Genomic DNA, 23,411 nt, shown 5'->3' on the forward strand with positions numbered 1-23,411 from the left:
GAAGGCGACGTCTGGGGCTGTGGTGTCGAGCAGGTTCCAGAGCTCGACGGCGTGTCTGTGGACGGAGCGGGTGTTGAGCAGGATGCACTTCAGGTGGGTGCTGTTGGTGTTTGGCTTGGTGGGTGCTGGTGTGGCTTGGGTCCGGTTGCAGGTGAACTTGCAGGAGTGGCAGCTGAAGGGTCCGTGGGTGCGTCTCGGTGTTGCTCGGTAGCATCCCGGGGATCGGCCAGTGTTGAGTGCGTTGAGTTCGGTGGCGTTGTAGGTCCGGGGGGTTGGTTTCTGGTTGTGGGGGCCAGGGGTCCTGGTGCTGGGCGCGGTCCAGGCGCGGACGGGCGCAGACGGGCTTACCTTTGGCGCACCTTCGGCGCTCATTCGGTGCGCCCACTGCGCGTGCACGCTGCGCTTGGGCCACTCTGCCATGTGTGGAGAGTGGGGGGGGCGGAGCGAGGGAGGGGCAGCTGGGAGGCGGGGAGCGGGGCGGCGAATGGGGAGGGCTGCAGAGGAGAGGGGCGGGGAGCGGGGAGGTGGCGGGAAGCGCGTCAGGGGCCGGGGGCGCCAAAAACACAGGGGGACAATATTACAGTACTAACAGAACGGGGATACAAAAATAAAACAGGGGGCTGACAAAACTACAATACTGAACTAGAGCGGGGATACAGAAAATAAAACAGGGGGATAACAGTACACCGGGGGAAACAGCGACGGAGTTACAGAGGTACAATCTTATCAGGAGCCGAAGCACAAGGGGAGACAGGAGGAACGCGGTAACAGCGCGGCGCAGGCGGGGCAAGGGCAGCAATCAGCGGGTCACAGCTGGCAGGGTCCTGGCTGCGGGCAGCGGCGGCACTGGAAGGAGCGAGGGGCAGCCTGGTCGCACTCACGAGGAGTGTGCGAGGTGCGTGGGGGTGACCGGCCCAGAGGTCCAATGGCCTTCGATGCAGACAAGGCCTGAGACGTTCGCCACAGATAGGGCCACCGTCAGAGTTGCAGCAGTTCGTTTCTTTAGAAAGGAAAAGGTAGGTCTGGCTGGGTTGTTGTACACTTGCATTTCAACTCGTTCTTTGGCGGGAATGTTCATTGGAAAGGTTGCATTCGAAGTCAGAGGGCAGAAGGGAGCGGATGTTCTTCCCGTTTTGTTCAGCCAGAACTCGTTGTAAAATTGTTTGATTGTCCCATCGGATGTGGCAATGTCTTTGTAGCTATCTTGCAGGAGCATTAACCAGTCGAGGCAAGATCCATGAACAGAAAAGGGTGAAGGGATGAAAGCAATGGAATGTTCAGTGGCATGAGGTAGCAACCCACAGATCCAACAGTTTGTGCCATTAGCAGCAAGATTGTGCTGGTGCAATAATTGTACGAAAGAATTATTCCAGAATTCTTGGCGTCGTTCTCGGAGGCGCGGTGACAGTGACACCAGATAGTGTTCTTTCTTGTCTTGGTGGTAGATTGCATGGTGGGTGACATTGTCCTGTAAGCGGGAGCACTCTCTTCAATGATCCAGACTGTGACCATCAGCAAGAGGCAGATGAGAGATGCTCCCACAAGGGTTATTGTCTTTGTACTGTGCAATTTGGCAAGTTTGGAGTCGTCGCAGTGGTTCTTCGGTCGTCTGGGTTCTTCCATCACCTTCAAGAGGGTCGACGACTGGAAGGGCCATATACTTTCGTCTAGCGTTTCTCCTGGTAGCATTTGTAGTGTTAGCTACCGTTTTGAGACTTTTGACTCAGTTATTGGCCTGCTTGTCAGAGCACTCTCCTTTCGTCGATCTCAAATTGTACCCTTTCTTGGATGGTACTGTGGGGTCGGGAAACTCTGCCAGTTCAAATGTCTCTGTCTGTGGGTAGCAACTCAGAGCTGGTCGGTCGTTTGTCAGGAGCTCTTCTTGGCTATTCACTTCTTCGGGGGCCGTCAGTGTCGGAGATATCTTCTTACAGTGGTGTGCATGAAGCCAGTTTCTTTTCTCTTCCACTCGCAGGGCAGTTCGGGTGGTGATCAAGACTTGCCAGGGGCCCGTCCACCTTGGTTCCAGACTCTTCGACCTCTGAAAATTTCACGTCAGCGCGAAGTCCCCAGGCTTGATATCGTGTCTTGGGCCCCTGTACACGTCTGGTATGGCTTGCTGCACCTGTTGGTGGATAAGTGTTAGTTCGTTCGTTAATTTGTACAAATAGTCAGACATTAGTATGTCCGGGACATCATTGATGGAGGTTGGCTTTGGTGCCACCCAAATGTTCATAGGCCTGCCGAAGACTACTTCGTAAGGAGTCAGTGTGTGTTTGGTTGGGGTGGAGCGCATTGACAGCAATGCCAGTGGGAGGGCATCCGGCCATTTCAACCCAATCGTGGCGACTATTTTTGCTAGCTTCAGTTTTAGTGTGGCGTTGTGTCTCTCTACCAGGCCCGCTGATTGGGGTGGAAAACGGCATGGAACTTTTGCTTTACCCCCAACCCTTTCAGTATGTTTTGTGTAACTTCTGCTACGAAGTGGGGGCCATTGTTGCTCCATAAAATTCTACAAAGGCCATATCGGGGGAAGAACTCTTTCAGTAATACCTTTGCAGTAGCTAAGGTGGTGTTGTCACGGGTGGGGTAGGCCTCCACCCATTTGCTAAAGGCGCACACGATCACTAGGACGCATTTTAGACCATGGCACCTCTCTAGCTGGATGTAATCCATCTGGAGGACTTTGAAGGGGTGATCAGGGACTCCAAACCCTCCCCGTGGTACTATGGTCCCTTTACCCGGGTTGTGTTGCAGGCATACTATGCATTGCTGTACTAGGCGTTTTGCTGATTCTGCTATCTTGCTGTTAATGCATACTCTGGTGATCAGTTCGGTCATGGGGGCAGATCCTATGTGCTGGTAAATGTGCCATGGTCAATATGGGGATCAGATAGGCATTAGTTAGCAGCCATTTGTTTCCGTCTTTTGTCCTCCAGCAGCCTTACTCGTCTTTCAGTCCCACCCGAGCTCATTCAGTCAGTTCGTCCTGTGTGCCTGTCGTTTGTATGTCCCTTACAGTCGTTCTAGCATCAGTCCATTGTTCTGCTTGTGACCTGGTCACGTAAATTAGTGTCGTGGTTCTGTCCTGGGCTGTGGTTCGGGCAGTAATGTTGGCTAATGCGTTTCCCTGTCCAATGAGGTCGGTCACTTTCTTATGTGCCTAGCATTTAATCACTGCTAGCTGCTTGGGGAGGAGGACTGCTTCTGTCAAGGATGGTTGTGCCGTGTGAAGTCAGGAACCCTCTTTCTCTCCACAGGAGCCCAAAATGGTGAACCACCCCGAAGGCGTACTGGCTATCAGTGTATATGTTGACTGTCATACCAGATGCTAAAATACACGCTTGTGTGAGAGCAATGAGCTCTGGGCGGATCGTTGGGCAATGCGGGCTGTCTCTAGGATGGTTCGGGCTGTGGTGACAGCATATGCGGCTGAGGTGGTGCCATCGGAGAGTTTGATGTACAAGCCGTCTACCCATAGTTCCCCATCTGGCTCTGAAAAGGCAGTGTCTCTGAGATCCACTCTACTCTTTGTTTGTTCGCCAGTGAGGGTCACACAGGCATGTAGGGGAGTCACACCAGGGTCAGTTTCGGGTAGAGATAACAATGTGGCTGGATTGAGAGTGGTGCATCGCTTCAGGGTGATGGGTGGTGCTAGCCGGGTCAACTCGTAACCTGTCAGTTGTGCGCTACTCAAGTGTTGGGTCTTGGTCTGGTTCAGTAGCGTGTCGACTGCATGGGGTACTAACACACAGTGATTGGATTGGAGAGCACTATTCCTTCGCTCTGGCGTATGGATACTGCTGCAGCTGCCACAGCGCACAAACACGCTGGCAATGCTCTAGCTACTGGGTCGAGGGTGCCAGAGAAATATGCACAAGGGCGATGTTTGTGACCAATTGATTGTGCTGAGACGGACAATGCACATCCCTCCCTTTCATGTGTGTAAAGGAAGAATGGTTTGGAGTAGTCTGGGGTTCCTAGAACAGATGCCGAACAAAGTGCATCTGTTATGTTATGTTATGTTATGTTATGTTATGCGATTTTATTAGGCGCACAGATGCTCCAGCAAAGGAGCGTCCTGGCGCCCGACAAGGTAGCAGCACAACACAACGAAAACAACAAACAGAGAAATTTAAAACTAAGGGAATAAAAAGGTTTTCACCGCACGGCGAAAGGAAAGCAGATCCCTAAGGGCACGAATCGCCGGGGGAAGGGAGTTCCAAAGCACCGCCGCACGGACTTGGAAAGAGCGTCCGCCAGCTCTGCTCCGCTTAAAACGGGGAACAACAGCCAGTTCTAGGTCAGCAGATCTTAAAGCTCGCGCTGGGATGTAATGCACCAGGAGTTTGGAAAGAATCATGGCTGGAGACCCCTTGAGTATTTTATAGGCAACACAGAGGACCTTAAACTGAATCCGCTGAGCCACCGGGAGCCAGTGCAACGAGCGCAGGGTACTGGAAGTGGGGCACGATCTAGGTAATCCTACCACCGATCTCGCAATTCTTTGAATGCTGACTGGCATTCGGGTGTCCAGGGGAAATGTGAGGGGGTGTCTTTGGCTAGGAGGGAGAGAAGGGGTTTGACAATGAGGCTAAAGTTCGGTAACCACTGTCGGCAGAATGAGGTGAGGCGTATCAGAGAGCTGACTTGCTTCTGATTCTTGGGAACGGGAGTGTCTAGAATTGCCTGGATCCTGTCTGGTGTGAATTTCCTCCTTTCTTTTGATAAGAGGTGAGCTAAATATGTTACCTGTGGTTTGCAGAACTGCAATCTCTTTCGAGAAACTTTGTGGCCATTTTCTGCGAGGAAGTGTAGGAGTTGGATGGTGGCTGTGATGGCTAGTGGAGTGGTGTCTGCTGCTAGAAGGATATCGTCTACATACTGTATCAACACCACCCTGTCTGGTTATTGAACGGTATCTAACTGTCTTTTGAGCGCCTGGCTATAGATGCTTGGGCTCTCGGTGTACCCCTGGGGTGCTCGACAAAATCTATATGAGCGGGATCTTAGAGTGAATCCAAAAAGATAGCGACTGTCTTGGTGAATTGGCATGGAGAAGAAGGCATTCTTGAGATTGATAACGGTGAAAGTGGTAGCAGTTGACGGAATTAGGGTCACAATGGTGGTGATGTCAGAAAATACTGGGTACTGTGGTGTTACTATTTTGTTCATCTCCCGCAGGTCGATGATGAAGCGCTAGGCTTTTCCATCTCCCTCTCCCTGTCTCTTTATGATCGGTAAAATAGGACTATTACAAACATTGCTCACTACCTCTTCTACCACTCCTGCCTCTACTAGTGACTGTATGATCTCGGTCAAGGCTTTCTCGCCCTCTGGCGATATCTTGTACTGGGGTATTTTCGATAAGGTTGCTTCTTGTCGTATTGTCACGTGTACTGGGTCAATCATCATTCGTCCTACGTCTGAATCAGCCCTAGCCCATAGATGCGAGGGTAAAGTGTCTAGTAGGGATGTGTCTGTCTCAGAAATGGGAAACATGTGTTGGGATTGATTATCTCTTGGGTGTTGGTGATTGTCATATAAGATGACTCACACTCCGTCTGGCGAACATCTGATAGTCGCACGTAAATGCTTCAGTAGATCGAGACCCATAATGGCGTCTGGAGTGTTGGAGGAGAGAAGGAACGTTGTGCCGATAACATTGTTTTCAAGTTTGAAGGGGATCGGTCTGGACAAAGGGTTGGTGTTGGAGTTCTGGACTTTTTGGTTCCGTCCAGAGGTGTCAGGGTACAACACCCAAAGACCCCGGAGTTCCACCTGCCTTGGTGCACAAATGAACAGAAACACGGGCTTCTCGATGGTGGCGTCAAAGACCAAAGGTTTATTACTGCAGGGACACAGAAGTCACAGAATCTACACACGGGCAGAAACTAGGAGCCTGTTCGATTTGTACAAAGTGGGTTGCTCCTTATATACGGTTTTTTATGCTAGGGGCAAATTCTTTACATGTAATACATTCCAAAAACCTTTGTGTCTAAAACAATAAATATTTGGTGTTACACAGGAACCGTCGATAATATCTGAGGCCAAACATTGCGAAGAGAGGGGTTCCCACTAGTTTGTCACAATTCCCTGTCAATATTGCATTCAGGACCCGGACCGCCTCATCGTAAAGTTCGTTACCTCCCCCTAATAAAGATTCAGAAAGAAAGAAACAGAGCCAGGTGTGGAAGATAGAAAAGTGGGATAAGGGATGTTTGTGGGTTGTAAATGGGCAAGGCTACCGACTTCGGCCGCCTAATCATGATCAGGTACAATGGACACGAAGACCAGTTTGGCAGGACTGGCCTCGGGCAGAGGAGGCAGCCTTTGTCGAGTCATGCAGCTACAGCGTGATCTGGTTTAAGGTGCACGTGTCATGTAAAAGGTGAATCTCCGGCTACGGTTACGTGTCCTTAATCAAAGTGGAGTGGATGAAGTGATCAGAGGCTATTGCATATGTGAGGGCAAGGAAACACAAAATGGCGGCCATGTTCTAAGATGGATGCCGTGGGTGTATCAGAAATATGTCAATGGAAGGAGTGCTCTTGCTTGTAGCCTAGCGAAAACACTAGGATATACTAAATGGATCATTTGCGGTTCACTGATACCAATATTAGGTATTTCCGACAAACTTGAAAACACGGGTTCAAGTCGTCACGGAACCGTCACGGAACCTCAGTGTAGGGCGTACCGTCAAATCCTATCGAGGTTATATGTGAGCCAGACAAGGGTGCCCTTGGAATCAGTAGTTTGGATAGCGCACTACGAGTTGCTCCTGTGTCTACCAAAAATGGCGACTCTGTGCCCAGGACCTCACGATGGTGAGGGCTCTGTTGAAGAAGCCCAACCTCGACCAGAACAACTTGGCGAACTACCGTCCCATCTCCTTACTCCCCTGGCTGAGCAAACTGCTTGAGAGGCACGTAAATAACACCTTGATGAACTATTTGGAGTCTAATAGTCTTCTGCAGGCCTCTCAGACAGGGTTCCGTCCTCTGCATGGGACTGAAACGCTCTCTTAGCGGTGACGGAAGAGGCAAGAGCTGTGTTGGACCGGGGAGGAAAAGTCGCCATCATCCTTTTAGATCTCAGCGCCGCGTTCGACATGGTGAACCATGTCACGCTATTACAACGACTGGCGGACATGGGCGTGTCGGGCGCGGCCCTGGAATGGCTGACATCCTTCCTGGCTGACCGTTTCTTCCAGGTCTTTGAGGGCGAGGCGGTGTCTCCTAAACACCCACTCAGGTGTGGGGTCCCTCAGGGCTCCTCCCTGAGCCCTACCCTGTTTAATGCCTACATGGAACCCCTAGACAGCATAGTCCATCCCTTCGGTGTGCGTATCGTCACCTACGCGGACGATACCCAACTGGTGGTCTCTCTAGACCACTCTGAGGGTTCGTCCCACACCTTAGGCCCCTGTCTGGAGGCTGTTGCCAGATGGATGCAATCTTCCTGCCTAAAACTTAACGGGGAGAAGACAGACGTCATCCTATTGGGCAATCCTTCTCCCTCTGTTCTTGCATCCATCTGGCCACCATGTTTGGGCCTGCCCCCCGTCCCCAAGTCCCAAATAAAAAGCCTCGGGATCTGGTTCGATAAAGCTTTGGACTTTTCAGTCCAAGTCACAAAGACCGCCGCCACCTGCTTTGGGCTTATGAGGATGTTGCGGAAGGTGCTCCCTCTGCTCCCATTCCAGGCAAGGAGGATCCTAGTCCAGGCCCTCATACTCTCCCGCCTGGATTACGGAAATGCCCTCTACATGGGAGCTCCGACCTTTGCCACCCAGAAGCTCCAAGTCACACAAAATAGTGCGGCCCGCCTACTCTATAACCTCCCTCGCTGGCAGTCAGCGAGGAATGCCCTAAGGGAGCTTCACTGGCTCCCTATAGTGGCAAGAGTACAATTTATGGCTATGTGTATCCTACACAAAGCCTTTCATCGCACAGGTCCCGCCATTCTGCATCCCTTGGCTACTCCCTACGTCCCGTCCCGTTCCCTCCGTTCCTGCACCCTCCGGCTGGCCACTTCTGCCAGGGTCAGGAAAGCTCGATGGGGAGGCCGCTCTTTTTCCCATACTGCGGCCAAACTCTGGAACACCCTCCCTCTATCCCTTCGAGGCAACAGTAACCACCTGTCCTTCAGGAAAGCCTTGAAAACACACTTGTATGTCAAATTCTGCTGACCTGCCCTGAGCCTGCGTTAAGCAAATTCAGTCACAAGCGCTATGAGGCCTCCGGGTAGTTTAGCGCTATACAAGTGCAATTTTCATTAATTCATTCACCTTTACGGTAACATAAGGGCCTTGTTGGTCAACACAGAGCTTGACTGGATCCCTCCCTTGCCCCTGGCTGTCCTATGCAAAGTCATACATGTTGTCGTAATCTGTCTGTTGACACTGGTTCTGTCTAGGGCGGTCAAATGCGTTCACTCTTCGCTACCTTCACTTGCGTACCCTCTCCCATGTCCTCTTCCTCTCTGTCCATTTGTTATTTCCCTTATCTCTATGCCCCTACCAGCTCCTGATAAGGCCGGGCATTGGGATTTCCAGTGTCCGTATTCCTTGCAAAATACGCATTGATCCTGTCCTAAGTCCTGGCGTCGTACATATGGTGTCAATGAGTCATTTCTAGGAGGCTGTACTCTAGGGACATTCTGTTGGTATCCTCCTTTATACGGTTCCCGTCCTGTATTCCCGCCTTGGAGTTGGGATATCATTACTCTTTCCTTCAAGTCCTTCTTTTTCCTTTCTATGGCCCTGTCATTCTCGTTTTTCTGATGTTCTTAATACTGGGCCATTTGGAGAATAGCCGCTGGCTTAGATGCTGCCCAGCTACTTTTGCTAGTTTGTAATTTTTGTGATACCTCCGGCAGCAGTTCTTTGACGTATTTTTGCACGAATAAGTGGTGTCCGGTCGCAGTGGACATGTCCTGTCCACTGTAATCGGAGAACACTGTTTCGAATCTCGAGAAATACTCGGGGACATCCTCTTGTGGTTTCTGGCGGCACGCTGTTACTATGGACCAGTCTATCTTTTTCTCCGGTATCAGTGTTTTTACCTTCTGCGCTATTTTATCAGTGAGGTCCAATATAGCTTTAACTGGTTTTTGGCCAGGATTCCGCTGTTTATCTAATGTGCTGAGTTGTTCCCAGGTGTGACCGAGCAATTCTGTGTGGTCTATCCTCCTAATCTGCTTCCACACATCGGGTAGCAAACATAACCCGAAGAACAAGTCAATGTCAGCAAGTGTCATTATTGTGGACCCCAGAGCAGTACCTAGTTCTGTGTAAAAGGTGGTGGGATTCTTTCGCAAATCTGGAAGAGATTTACGGAACGTCAGGATGTCCTGTCTGTCCCATGGCTGATACACCCAATTGTAGACCACCCTTCCTTTAGCGTCCTGATGGTTTATGTCATCATTAGTCCCTTGTCCCCTAGGGGGGACCCAATACGGAGCGGCTTCCTTTATCTGGATCATGTTGTCTAGCTTCTCTATTGGGGGTGTTACTGGCTTCGATGCTCTGTCTGTATCTATCTGCCCTTGTTCTACGAGGCGGGGGAATACTTCTAAAGTGGACAGAAAGAGTTCTGCTACATCGTTGTTGTTTTCTTCTCCTATGTCGACTTTTCTATAAAGAGCCATTAGCCTCCCGGGTCCTACATCCTGATATTTCTCTTCATAGGCAGTAAGTGTGTAGTAGCAGAAGTGCACAATGAAAAAAAGTTTGTGGCGCTCGACATAAGAATTGCATATGTCAGTCAGATACTCTTCCGTTTCTCTTCTCTTCACTAGGGTTTTGATTATCTTGTCAATGTTTGCCCGCTCGTGCGTACTTAATCGTGGAACCCTGGGCAACTCTTTTTCTATTGATCCTATTTCTACTAATGCATTCGTTGATAAGGCACTTGGTGCAAGTGGCTCGACTGGAGCGGAAATGGTTGTGTCGTCTCCGTTGGTACCTTTCTGTTCTTGGTGCTGTACTATGGGATGAGTAGGTGCATAAGGAGGTGGCATGTAGATGATCGGGGGATCCAACAAGAGGTCATCATTTATTCTATGTTGAGCCGGTAACTCGAGGTAAAGAGTTGAAGGTGTTCTAACAGGGCACTGGCCTGATATTTTCGATTCTTGGTCATTTCTATCACTCTCTTTCTTTTATATCTTCCTCTAACTTTTTACAAGCTTGGTGAGCTGCTTTTCGCATCTCTTTATCTAGTCTAGCTTCGTTTCTTCTCTTTCGTTGGGTTGCTTCTTTCTGCCACAGACCAAAGTTGTCAAGCATGGTTGGCGTAGCTTTCTTTTTGTGGAGCGCTATTTCTAAGATTTCTATTTTAGCGAGATCAAAAGATCCCGTCAGTGGCCACTGACTTACCCAGTCCTTTCTAGTGTATTTGCGCCATAGTTTGCTATAAGCAACGATGGCTACTCCATATTTAACATACATGTCCTTATTAGGGGTCCCTTCCGGGGGTGCTGGATGACTGACCTCTAACAAACGGTCCGGTCCAAAACAATCAAACAAGTTTGAGAAGATAGGCATGACGTACAAGTGGTCAATATAAATATCTCAATAGGTTGTGGACAAAGGTCCCCACTACCTGTCCTTCGCTGCCTGCAAAGAGGGAATATTCCTATTCTACATTGTTTGCAAGCAGGGAATATCTCAATTACTACCAATAACTTCAAAGAGCCACATACTAGTATTCGAGCAAACAATTTCAATACAATCAAACAATCAGTTGTATCGTATATCACAACCTTACCCAGACCGTTATGGACAGTTTCTTTGTCGTCCCCTTCCAGCGCCCGTTTGTCCTCTCACTCCAAAAAATGCGGTGTTCCTGTAAGGTCCCAGTCAGGACCGCAGGTCACTCGAGAGAGGTCCGTTCGGAACCGGTGAAGTTCAGTTGATCGGCAGCCAGACAAGGGTCTCTTTCAGGCAGGTTGTTGGAGCTGGCCTCGTGGCGTGGTTCCCCCCGATCCTCAGCGCCCCATTTGCTCAGTCCCGCACCCAGAAACCCTGGTCGTCCTGTCCATGTCCGCCCAAACGCCGACGATCAGCCCCGGCATACCCCCGTACTCTTCCCCGGCCCTGCGCGCCAGACCGCGCATTGCCCCATAGGCCCACCGGCAGCCATTTTCCCTTCCCGAGATCCCCTCTCCCTGGGCCTAGCCTGACCCCCAGCCCCAGCGACACTCAGGCTCCAGACACGCCAGCCCCCGCTGGGAGGGTGAGGGCTACCCGAGTGAGATAAGACAGGGAGTTTCGATTACACCTCCGGCCTACCCTGAGAGACTGGTTTCTGTCACACCCGAGGTTCCGTGAATCCTGAACCTGTTCAATAAAGGCCGTCGTATCTAGACGATTTTGGTATCAGCAAACCGCAAATGACGAGTGCGGTATGCATGAGTGTTTTCTTCATGTTACACCGATGGATTCACTGTGTATTTGACGATCTTGTCTGAACCCTTGGGTTCCATTTTGTGTGCGGCAGCCATTTTGTGGATTGCCCTCACATTGGCTGATGACTACAGGATGACTGTGGCCAAACAAGTCTCTAGGGACACATACACCTTAGCTGACTTCTGTGTGACCTGGCCGAGCTGACTCCCTTGCCCGAGGCTAAACTTGTTGAGCCAGTTCCTTGTTAGGCAGCTGGTCAGATAGAGATCAAAGAACAGGAGATTGTAAAGTTTGGTATGCACATACGCACCCCTTATCCTACCTCTCATCTGTTTCTGTTCCTTTTTTATGACCTGTTTACGACCTGGGTTTGTCCAGATTGTGTGGGAAGGTATGTTGGGTTTTTTGCATGCTTGCATAAGCTAGTACTCCCCCTTACTTTTGTGCTGAGTCATGTAACTCTAAAACGTATATAAGACCTCTTTTATCTGTATTTCTCAGACGGCCTCATTCAATTGCTAAGGCAGTTGGGTGACGTAGCCTCACTTAATTAAGTTTAATAAAGATGTCTGTTCATATTTCAGCTTCTGTGCCAAGTTCTTAATTGATATTAGTAAGACCCCTGAGAATGAAGATTTTCAATTTCCTCAAATGGCGCCCAACGGGGGGCTTCATCAGAGAAGTGACTTTCTGTGGGAGTGATCTTGCCAGGAGACTGAAATCTACTGAGGGAAACAGAACAGGATTCTACTAAGAAGGCACTCTGTGCACGAGGATTCTGGAGATTCTTTTTCTGCAGCTCAGTATATTTCTGATCTTCCTGATTTTGATCCTCCACATGATGTCACTCCTGATGGAGAACCTTTTTGGCGTGAGTATTTTAAAAAGACCGTTTGGTCATGTAGAACTTGACAGTTAGAATTTGGATAACGTTTTGATTAGTAAAAGTAAGAATTAAGTATAAGTGGGTCGATCCCAGTCCTTTGTTCTTTGGTTCGGTGGTTCTTTGCTTAGTTTGTTTTGTCCTTAGTTTTATTTGAAGATTGCAATTTTCAAAAACCGAGGGTCTTGTATATTTACGAGTGTATCGATAGAGATAGCCCCTTGAAGTTTGAAGCTAGATTAGTGAGCTATAAGATGCCTGATCTTAGCAAATTTGAAGATTTGTGTTGGCCAACTTTGTAAACGTTTGGATTAGCCGGCTTCCCCTAAAGGGAATATTTAAATAGGTTAGATTTAAAAAACATATTTCTTCCTTGGTGATTTTGTATCCCCAGGGAATTAAAATATGACATAATACAAAACAAAAATCCTTTGTTCCGCGCAGTTTTATGAATGGAGATATGCAGACCGATTTTTTGTGTTCTGCCAGCCAAAGCTAGTGAATTAAGTGTATTTTTGGCTTCCTGCACATACAGCGGTCTGTTGGACTGTTTTTGCAGTCTTTTGGAACACTATTGAGAAGTGTTTCTTGTAAATATGACTCACAACTAGTATTCGCAAATGGTTTGGTTCAAGTACAGTGTGTGTGAGCTGCTCTTCATTTCTGTCTTGAGTATTGATTTGTGGGTCAAATGTGTGTTTAAATGTCTATGTGGTTTTCCCATTAGTGCAGCTTCTGTTAGTGAATAGCGATGGCGCTATTCACGAAAATGCATGGCGCGCTGTATTGTGTGTCCTGAATGTTTGAACACTTTCTGTTTCTGTCTGAAATAAGCTCAATGTGTGGTTGTGGGTTTCTTGATGTTTTCAGTCTGTTAAGTAAAATGTTAGATTAATTAATATTAGGTGGAAATTAAATGAGAATGCAGCAATTTGCCAAGCAACATGCTAAAATCTCTATATGTTGCTATTTAATTTATAGACTAAGCAAAAACGCATATGTGCAAAATGTTAAATGCCTAAAATAGATAAAGATAAAATTCGCATTCACTAGGAATCTGAAAGGCCTCAAAAATAAATGTTGTGTTATTTTTAGAAAAACGAATTTATAGCATTTTTGTACATATATGCATTGTACTACATGGAAAAGGCAAACACTTCAGCTAAAGTGCATTTTTGCTACATTTAAATGCATCTTATTACACACGCATTTTAAACTTTGAAATGTCTGTTTTCAGTAAGACTGAAAGCGTGCTCAGATGTGCAGGGCTTTGACTGCCGTTAAGGAAGCAGATGTTGTTTTTCAAAGGCCATGGATAACATCGGACTGTTTATTTAGCCAGGGTTTAGCTGTTAGTTAATAAAGGTTTGAATTTTGCATTTCAGAATAGTTTTTTACAAGGTTACAAAAATAAGGTTCATTATTTTGTATCACAGGAAGACATTTCAATCGTGGTTTTCCTCTCTTTAAGCATTTTTTTTAAGCATTCTTGGTTCTCCAGCTAAATAAGAAAATCCTTTTATAGAATGTGGCGCGAAAATCTGTCTTGTTTTAAGTTAGGCTATTGTGCTTAGGCTTATAAATGAATGCGTCTAAAATGATAGGCAAGGGATGCAGCTCGCTTTTATATGTGGAAATATAAAAAACGATTGGGTTTATTAAAAATAATTAATACATTTTGAAAAATAATTATTAAAAATAAGTGCTACAAAATTCGTTTTTCACTATTTATGAAGCTTAATGCTCATACTATGACATCCTAGCATTATAATTTAATTTAAGTTGTGTTACACTGCATAATGTGGACATTAGCAATATGGAATTTTTACTTAGCGCAGGCGTACAAAACTCATTTTTCTAAGTATTTACATGGGATATGTCTGCTTAAAAATCTCTGTAATTTGTAAAGAACATTCTGAGGATGATTAATATGTATAACAAGTATAGGATATCTATTTTAAGTGCCCCAAACATCCTCGGACACAAAACAGTTCTCTGACACAAACCACCTAAATTGCATCCTGCTCAACACCCGCTCGGTCCACAGGCACGCCATCGACCTCTGGAATCTACTTGACACCATCTCTCCAGACGTCGCCTTCCTAACAGAAACATGGATGAACGCCACATCAGCCCCAGACATCACCATTGCCATCCCGGAAGGTTACAAGATCATCCGTAAGGACCGCACCGACCAAACAGGAGGAGGCATCGCTATTGTCCATAAGAAATCCATCCGCATCTCAACCAGCTCAGACGTCAATCTCGTTAACGCAGAACACCTTCACTTCCAGATCCACATCGACCCCAAGACCACACTCAGAGACACCCTCCTCTACAGGCCACCAGGACCCGTACACAATTCAGTGAAGACATCACAGACTTTATCACCCCACACGCCCTCCCCTCCGAGGATTACATTCTTTTGGGAGACCTCAACTTTCACCTGGATAAGAACAACGGCCGCAACGCCACCACCCTTCTGGACAATCTCGCCAACCTCAGACTCAAACAACTTGTCACTACCCCCACCCACACTGCAGGTCACACACTCGACCCTATCTTCACCTCCAGCAAACATGTCTCCTTTAGCCACACCACAGCTCTCCTTTGGACGGACCACAGCTGCGTTCACTTTACCTACCATAAGACCACAACCCACAACCATCCTCAACCCACTCTGCGAAGGAACTGGAACAAAATCACCATCGACCAGATCTCCTCATCGCTTCTTCAAAACCCCCCTACCCACTCCTCAAACCCTGACCAAGCAGCCATTAACCTCACCCAATGGCTATCCAACAGCGCCGACATCCTAGCACCGTTGAAAAAACGTCAAATCAAACTAGGCAGCAAAAAAGCCTCCTGGTTCAACGATGATCTTAAGAAATCTAAGAAACTCTGTCGCTCCCTTGAGAAGGCCTGGAAAAAAGACCCTAACACCAGCACCAAGGACGCCTTCAAAAACGCCACCCGTATACACCACCAACTGATCCGGACTGCCAAGAAAGCCGCTTTCAAGGACCGACTAGATAATAACGCCCACAACAGCAAGGAATTATTCAACATCGTCAAGGAATTTTCCAACCCTTCAGCCAACTCCAACGACATCACCCCCTCCCAAGCCCTCTGCAACTCCCTAGCTTCATTCTTCCACAACAAGATCGCAGACATCCACAACAGCTTCGACAACCGACCCGAAGACAAACACACCCAACCCTCGGCAGAACCTCCACCCCCCTTGAACATCCTCAATGACTGGAACCCAATCTCCACTGAAGACACCATCCGTCTGATGAACTCTATCCACACAGGATCCCCCACAGACCCATGCCCTCACCACATCTTCAACAAAGCAGACTCCACCATAGCACCGCACCTCCGAGACATGATCAACTGCTCCCTCAACTCCGCCACCTTCCCGGAAAGCTGGAAACACGCCGAACTCAGCGCCCTTCTGAAAAAACCCACAGCTGACCCCACCGAACTCAAAAAGTACCACCCCATCTCGCTCCTTCCTTTCCCGGCCAAAGTCATCGAGAAAGCTGTCAACAATCAGCTCGCCGCCTTCCTTGAAACCAACAAATCCCTCGACTCCTCACAGTCCGGATTCCGAGCAAAACACAGCACTGAGACCGCACTCATCACAGCTACAGACGACATTCGTACTCTACTGGACAATGGAGACACAGTCGCCCTCCTCCTCCTTGACCTCTCCGCAGCCTTCGACACAGTCTGTCATAGCACCCTGCTACAACGCCTCAGAAACATCGGAATCCAAGGAAAAGCACTGGAATGGATCACCTCATTCCTTACCGGAAGAACTCAGAGAGTCCGCCTTCCACCATTCAAATCAGAGGCCACTGAAGTCATTTGCGGCGTGCCACAAGGATCTTCACTCAGCCCCACCCTCTTCTACGTAGAGGGTGGAGAAGTGTGGCTCAGGGGTTAGAGGTGGCAGGCCCGGAAGCTGAGATCGGCCCTGGACCAGGGTTCAATTCCCCGCCTCGGCGGGTCTTGGGCTCAAAAAATTCCACGGACTCGATAGTTCTCGCTCCGGTGCCTTCTCAACTCATGGGTTCACACTCTGCGACTCTGGGCAATAGCTTGCTTAATCTCCACAACGGCCCCTCGCGGCGGGATGCCTGGCTTTCACCTTGTGGATACCCTGCCGGGGTTATCTCACAGGGGAATACCAGGACGGGTTCCCTAAGCAAGCGCCGGGAAACCCTTTGTGGGTAGCTGTGCGCTATATAAGCTCAAATACATTTACATTTACACATTTACGTATACATGAGCCCCCTCGCGACCATTGCACGCCAAAACAACCTCAACATCATCTCCTACGCTGATGACACTCAACTGATCCTCTCACTCACCAAAGACCCGAACACCGCCAAAACCAACCTACATGAAGGAATGAAAGAAGTAACCGAGTGGATGAAGCACAGCCGTCTGAAACTGAACTCAGACAAAACAGAAGTCCTTATATTAGGTACCTCCCCCTCCACCTGGGATGACTCTTGGTAGCCAGAGGCCCTTGGAAAAGCACCCATCCCGACGGACCACGCACGGAACTTGGGCGTCATCCTGGACTCATCTCTCTCGATGAACAGACAAGTCAACGCCGTTTCATCATCTTGCTTCAACATTCTTCGCATGCTCAAAAAAACATTTCGCTGGATTCCCACCGAAACTAGAAAAACGGTCACCCACGCACTGGTCACGAGCCGCCTGGACTACGGAAACACCCTTTACGCCGGTACCACCGCAAAAAATCAGAAAAAACTCCAACGCATCCAGAACGCATCAGCCAGACTCATACTAGACATCCCGCGTAAAGACCACATTTCTAGTCACCTGAAAAACCTCCACTGGCTCCCCGTTAATAAGAGGATAACATTCCGCCTCCTAACCCACGCTCACAAAGCACTTTACGAACTTGAACCCGAATGCCTCAACACACGACTTTCCTTCTACACCCCCTCCCGCCAGCTACTCTCCTCCAACCAAGCCCTTGCTGTTGTACCTCGCATCAACAAAACCACCATGGGAGGAAGATCCTTCTCCTACCTAGCAGCTAAAACCTGGAACTCACTTCCCACTCACCTCCGCCTCACTCAAAACCACCCAGCATTCAGAAAGCAACTTAAAACTTGGATTTTCGACCAATAATTCCCCACCCTTCTTCAAGCACCTTGAGACCCTCTGGGTATGTAGCGCGCTATATAAATTTTCTGACTTGACTTGACTTGACTTAAAGTCAAATTTGGGTAAAATAGTCCATTTAAAAAAGTATTTTTGCCATTTAAAATAGCTTTAAAGTGCATTAGGCCTCAGTAAATGCATACATTTAGGTATAATTTAAATTCGCAGGTTGTCCCCATTTGGGTTTACTTTTAAATGGCCCAGTGAGATCCAATTAGGGTTGCTGAAATACGTACCATTGCAACAAGCATTTGTTCTAAAAACTGGTATATGTGTTATTAGGTTCTGTGAATCATTCACAGTAAATGTAGTAGGCCTTCTGTCTTAGTCAGCCTCAGAATGAGCAGACACTGTAGGCTAGGAGAACAGGCTGCTCAAGTTGCGCTAAGATGCTACCTTAAGTTTTCCTGTAAACAATGGAAGAGGCTGTCATGTTGACATTTGTGATATTTTAAATTCGAGCCTTGTCTCTGTGGAATGCAGAATGACCTTGCTAAACAGGCCTCTGAAAGGTGGGATTTCTGGTTTCTCCACAAGAACATCAACAAAATTAAAGAACTTAATTCCAAAGGGACAATATAAAAAAAATGGTTTATTTGAAAATCTCAACCTCATGACATTTGTATTTCTGCTCTAAGAAATAATGTCTGCTAGTTGCTTTATTTGACAGAAAATGATTGACATTTTGAAGGCTACATGAATAATAGAGAACGATTTGCCAATTAAGAATTATTCTTTACAGTGGAGATTGTGGCACAGGGCTAACATGGAGTATCAGTGAAAGGATTTTACTTTTGAAAAGTTATAAGGGCTTCATGTTGCAAGGTGACTGACAAGATGGTAACAGTTAAGTAATGGAAATTTATTTTTGGGTCTGTTAATATGTATTATGTTGTGTCTTCTGATTAAAAGTTATAATTGATATTCGTTTGATTATGCAAAATGTTCCTCTTTTGTGTGTTGTGTATTTTTTTTGCTTTTTCCTACAGATCATTCATGGATTGTTCTGGGTGATTTCAAGAAATCAAGACACATGAGTTTGGTTGGTTGAAAACAGATGTGTTTTTGTGTAATTTCTTTGAAAAGAAATGTTTGTGCATTTTACGTATTCTTGCATTTTATCCTTTTATGAATTGTTCCTGCTGGTCATGTGTGTCAGAAGTGACACACAGTAAGTTGCATTTGACAGCCAAATCTCCACTACCTGTTGATCTGCTGTCAAAAAGAGGGTTAGGATTTTAAACCTGACAAATTAAGAAGGCCCAAATGACCCGGATATTGGGTTTTGGGACATGGTATTGTGCGTCACAGCTCATTTACATATGTTATTGTTTTGTCTATGCTTTTTGTGCTTGATGCTTGATATACAGCAAGTATATCTGATGGCTTGACATGTGCGTTATGCATGTTTTTGTTTCATGTTGCTGCTTTTGATATAATTACAAGTTTTACCTGTGTTGTGAAGGGATATACATGACGATGTGTATCGCTACACTACAGCTGGGTTGATTTGCTAAATTTCACCAATATGATATTTTCATTTTTGTGAACAAGACACAGACAACACTTCACCAGTGTATGTCAAATTTGGCTATAAATAGTATTCAAAAAAATTAAAGAGATATACAGGATCAAAATGTGTCACTTGCTCCCTCTTCCCTTAAAGGAACAGGCAGCACTAAAATGATGTATCCTGATTGGACGTAAGGATAAAATTATAGATCTGTGACTCTTGTACATGGTGACCTAATTTCTATATTACATTACTCAGTTTTGTTCTGCTTCCTAAGTAGTGTATGGCTTTGTATCATAAAGGAAACCAGGTTTCATTTTTTCCCTGAAGAAGGAACTGGAACATTAGCTAAGGTTACCGTATATGGTGTAGCGGCCAGCGGTAGAGTTACATTTTTTAAACTATTGTGATTTTTTTGTGTATCACTCACACTCTTGGTATTGTGTTACATGCTTGACTATCACCCAAGTAATTTCTTGTTCTTCCTATACATTTTTCTTTTTGTCACTACTCCTCTCACCAATGTCGCATCATGCCTAGTTATTGGGGATTTTACCTGTAACCTAGTCCCATTTCTCTTTTCCATATTTCTTTCACTAGTCAGCTTTTTTATTATTGTTCATGTATTGTTTTGGTTTACACTTGTATGATCAGACTTTTTTTTAGAATTTTCTTTAGGCCTACTTTGATGTTTCCCAGTCTAACTGTCAGGGTAGTGACGGACTGGTTAACTGACTCAATATTATAGTAAGATAAGCTTTCCACCTCAATAGGAGACACCTTTCGTTTTTTTGAATATGACAAATTCAATGCCTATTCTAATTTGGTTCTTAGTTCCTTTTTCTGCTGCTTTAATTTTTGATGGACCAGATGTATTTTAAATAATGGAAATACCAGGAATTCTCTAGTTCTTGTCTTTTGTTTCTGCATCTTGATCATTAGCTTTTGTATTGTATAGTCCACCTGATGCACAATTATTAAAGTGAGGTATCTACACGTCCCTGATAAAATGTATTATGTGATCTCTCTTTTGAGGTGTTCTAGATAAGGAATTTAGGAACACCTATATGTAATCATTGAGGGAAAATGTGTTTGCCCCATTAGACAATGCCAGCATATGTGAAGACATCCATTTAGATAAAATTCTCGTGTAGTTATCTACCCTTAGATGATGGAGGATATGCTCTCACACGGAAACCCAATTGAAAAGCCTAGAGACACTGTTTTGCCTACTGCCTTTATATTTGTATTGCTTTTTGAGAATGACAGTGTATTCTAGACCAAAATTGTCTTATGGCGTGTGGCCACTCCTTTGAAGATCGCAGGCCACCTGTTTGCAGTCCCCTTGTTATACAATGAACTGTTTAAAGCATCGCACTTGCTTCATCAGAAGGCGTTCAGCATCAGAAAAGAAGGAGGAGCTGGTTTTGCCACATAACCAGCATTTCAGTGAAAAAGAGCGCCTGTTATGTGCTGGTTAACCTCTGACAGTGTGCAGTTCCTTGAGCCCCTTAGCCTGAGTTTTTGGCCACACACACCCTTTTCCCTTTGCTCTAATGGAAGTGCAGTGCACCGGCAGATCCAAGATTGACAAAAGGCACTACTTTCTGGTGCACATGAAAGAGCAGCCTGAGCGTCCTCTGACACTAAATGATGAGTGTTGGAGCCTGAGAATGGTCCCGGGTCTGCACGAGATGATCTGTGCCCTTGATCAATGGAGAGCACACTACCTGTAGTGCCTGCCGCAAAAGAGAGATACTGGTGCACTGCCTTGGGACATTGAGACTTTTGAATGAGCTATGAGTGTTTGCCAGGAGGGCACTCCAATGGATCATGAAAGGCTTGAATGAAGAGGCCCATGCGGAAGAAAACAACAAAAGAAGATTTGATGGACAATAGAAGTCTGCCAGAGAGGCTTTTTGAACGGACGCTGGGCATAGTTGGTTTCACAAGAGGTTTCCGTATGATTGTATAGACTAGGTGTTAGGAAACTGATTGTTTTGCTGGCATTGTTTTAAAGTACTATTCTGTTTAGTAAAAGCAGAATAAAGTCCATTTTCTGTGGAAGAGTACCCCCTTTTCACCTCAGAGCATTGATGAGGGTCACCACTATTTCACCTGAACATACAAAAATTACTGAAATACATAGAAGCCCTAAAAAAATGTTACTAGATAATTTTAGGATTTGCTTTTTGCTTAGGGTTGTGAAAAATTATTATTTCATTTGTAATAGTGGTCACTACTTTCTCCGGTTGTCTATATGTTCTTAATAACGTGTTTTCTAGTGTTTTTTTAAACATGACGTTGTCATTTATGGGTGGGATTGTTTTTCTCTACTCAATTGCCTTCTGCACCCACCTCCCAACTTATGTCTTTTCCTACTACTGCTTCTTTGCACTCTTTTCACCCTTTTCCTGAACATGGGCAGGTTAGAAGATCAGAATTCGTAAGCAATTCTTTTGTACAGCTTTTTGCATCAACACCAGTTAGTAGTGAACATCATTAATTGTTGAGGTGTTTGATCTTATGTCACCTACTGCAGATAGAGGTATTCCCTATTTTGTCCTGCCATATGTGGCCTTTGTGCTACTACATGTGTAAGGAGACGTGTCCCGAGAGAGTTGCTAAGTAATAGGATTATGCTCCAGCAACAGCTTGATGACCTGATGAATATAGACCTGGATTCAGATTCACATGAGTTTAGGTTATTGCCTATGTAAGGGCAAAAGGAGGGTCTGAGGTTCCGTGAATCCTGAACCTGTTTAATAAAGGCTGTCGTATCTAGATGATTTTGATATCAGCGAACCGCAAATGACGAGTGCGGTATGCATGAGTGTTTTCGTCATGTTACACCGATGGATTCACTGTGCATTTGACGATCTTGTCTGAACCCTTGGGTTCCATTTTGTGTGCGGCAGCCATTTTGTGGATTGCCCTCACATAGGCTGATGACTACAGGATGACTGTGGCCAAACAAGTCTCTAGGGACACATACACCTTAGCTGACTTCTGTGTGACCTGGCCGAGCTGACTCCCTTGCCCGAGGCTAAACTTGTTGAGCCAGTTCCTTGTTAGGCAGCTGGTCAGATAGAGATCAAAGAACAGGAGATTGTAAAGTTTGGTATGCACATACACATCCCTTATCCTACCTCTCATCTGTTTCTGTTCCTTTTTTATGACCTGTTTACAACCTGGGTTTGTCCAGATTGTGTGGGAAGGTATGTTGGGTTTTTTGCATGCTTGCATAAGCTAAGACTGCCCCTTAATTTTGTGCTGAGTCATGTAACTCTAAAACAAAAGACCTCTGTTATCTGTATTCCTCAGACTGCCTCATTCAATTGCTAAGGCAGTTGGGTGATGTAGCCTCACTTAATTAAGTTTAATAAATATGTCTGTTCATATTTCAGCTTCTGTGCCAAGTTCTTTATTGATATTAGTAAGACCCCTGAGAATGAAGATTTTCTATTTTATCACACCTCTGGCCATTCCATGGGAGCCGGTTTCGATCGCACCTCTGGCCTCCCCGAGTGCTGGCTCCAGACCCTGCTGGGCGTCTGGGAATTCCCGGACGCATCTTCCAAGAGATCAAAGGGCCTACCGCCGGACCTCACCAACGACCAGCCCTCAAGGCCCAAGACCTCCGCCTGCGAGGGTCCGGACATCAATGGGCCACTGGACTATATCAAGGCTCGCCCAAGAACTAGCGGGCAGTTGTATCCTGGACAAGAAAGCCCTGTTGATCTGATTGCGGCTGACCCTTGGGGAAAACTGAACTTTGGAACTCTTCGAGCCCTGCTGACTCTGTCGCGGCTCTTCATCGCATCTATGGAACCGGAACATCGGAGCCCTGCTGACCTCGTCGCGGCTCGATCTTGAACCTTAAAAATCTGCATCGAACATCCCGAGCCCTGCTGACGTGGTCGCGGCTCCCCAAGAACTATCCTCCGATCTAGCCCTGCTGACTTCGTCGCGGCTCGAGGAATACTCTGGTCTGGCTAGAACATCAACACTACCAACTTGAACTGCGTTGATCTGAAGTGAGTAGGGCATCCAGTGCGATTATCATCTCCCGTATCCCCCCGGCTCGAGGATTGAGAGCTGTGCGCAGGGTACACAGCGTACTGAACAAACAACTAAGACTGCCCCGCTTCCCTATTACCCGAATCTCCGAGACTTTCCGATCCCTCGATCACCTGTAAATAAGAGTGTTGATTCCTTTTCCTGTTCATAAAGAACGTGTTACTGAAAACCTACATTGTGGTGTCCGTTCGTAAGTGTGGTGTGACCTCAGTGTGTACAATTCATTACTCGAAGTCCTCCCGAGTGGGGACCTCTCGTTAAGGCTCGGCATTATTGGCAGGAGAGGTGGGTCACGGAGCCGTCGGGTAGACATA

This window comes from Lissotriton vulgaris, chromosome 8 (assembly GCF_964263255.1).
Source record: "Lissotriton vulgaris chromosome 8, aLisVul1.2, whole genome shotgun sequence".
In the NCBI taxonomy this organism is placed as follows: domain Eukaryota; kingdom Metazoa; phylum Chordata; class Amphibia; order Caudata; family Salamandridae; genus Lissotriton; species Lissotriton vulgaris.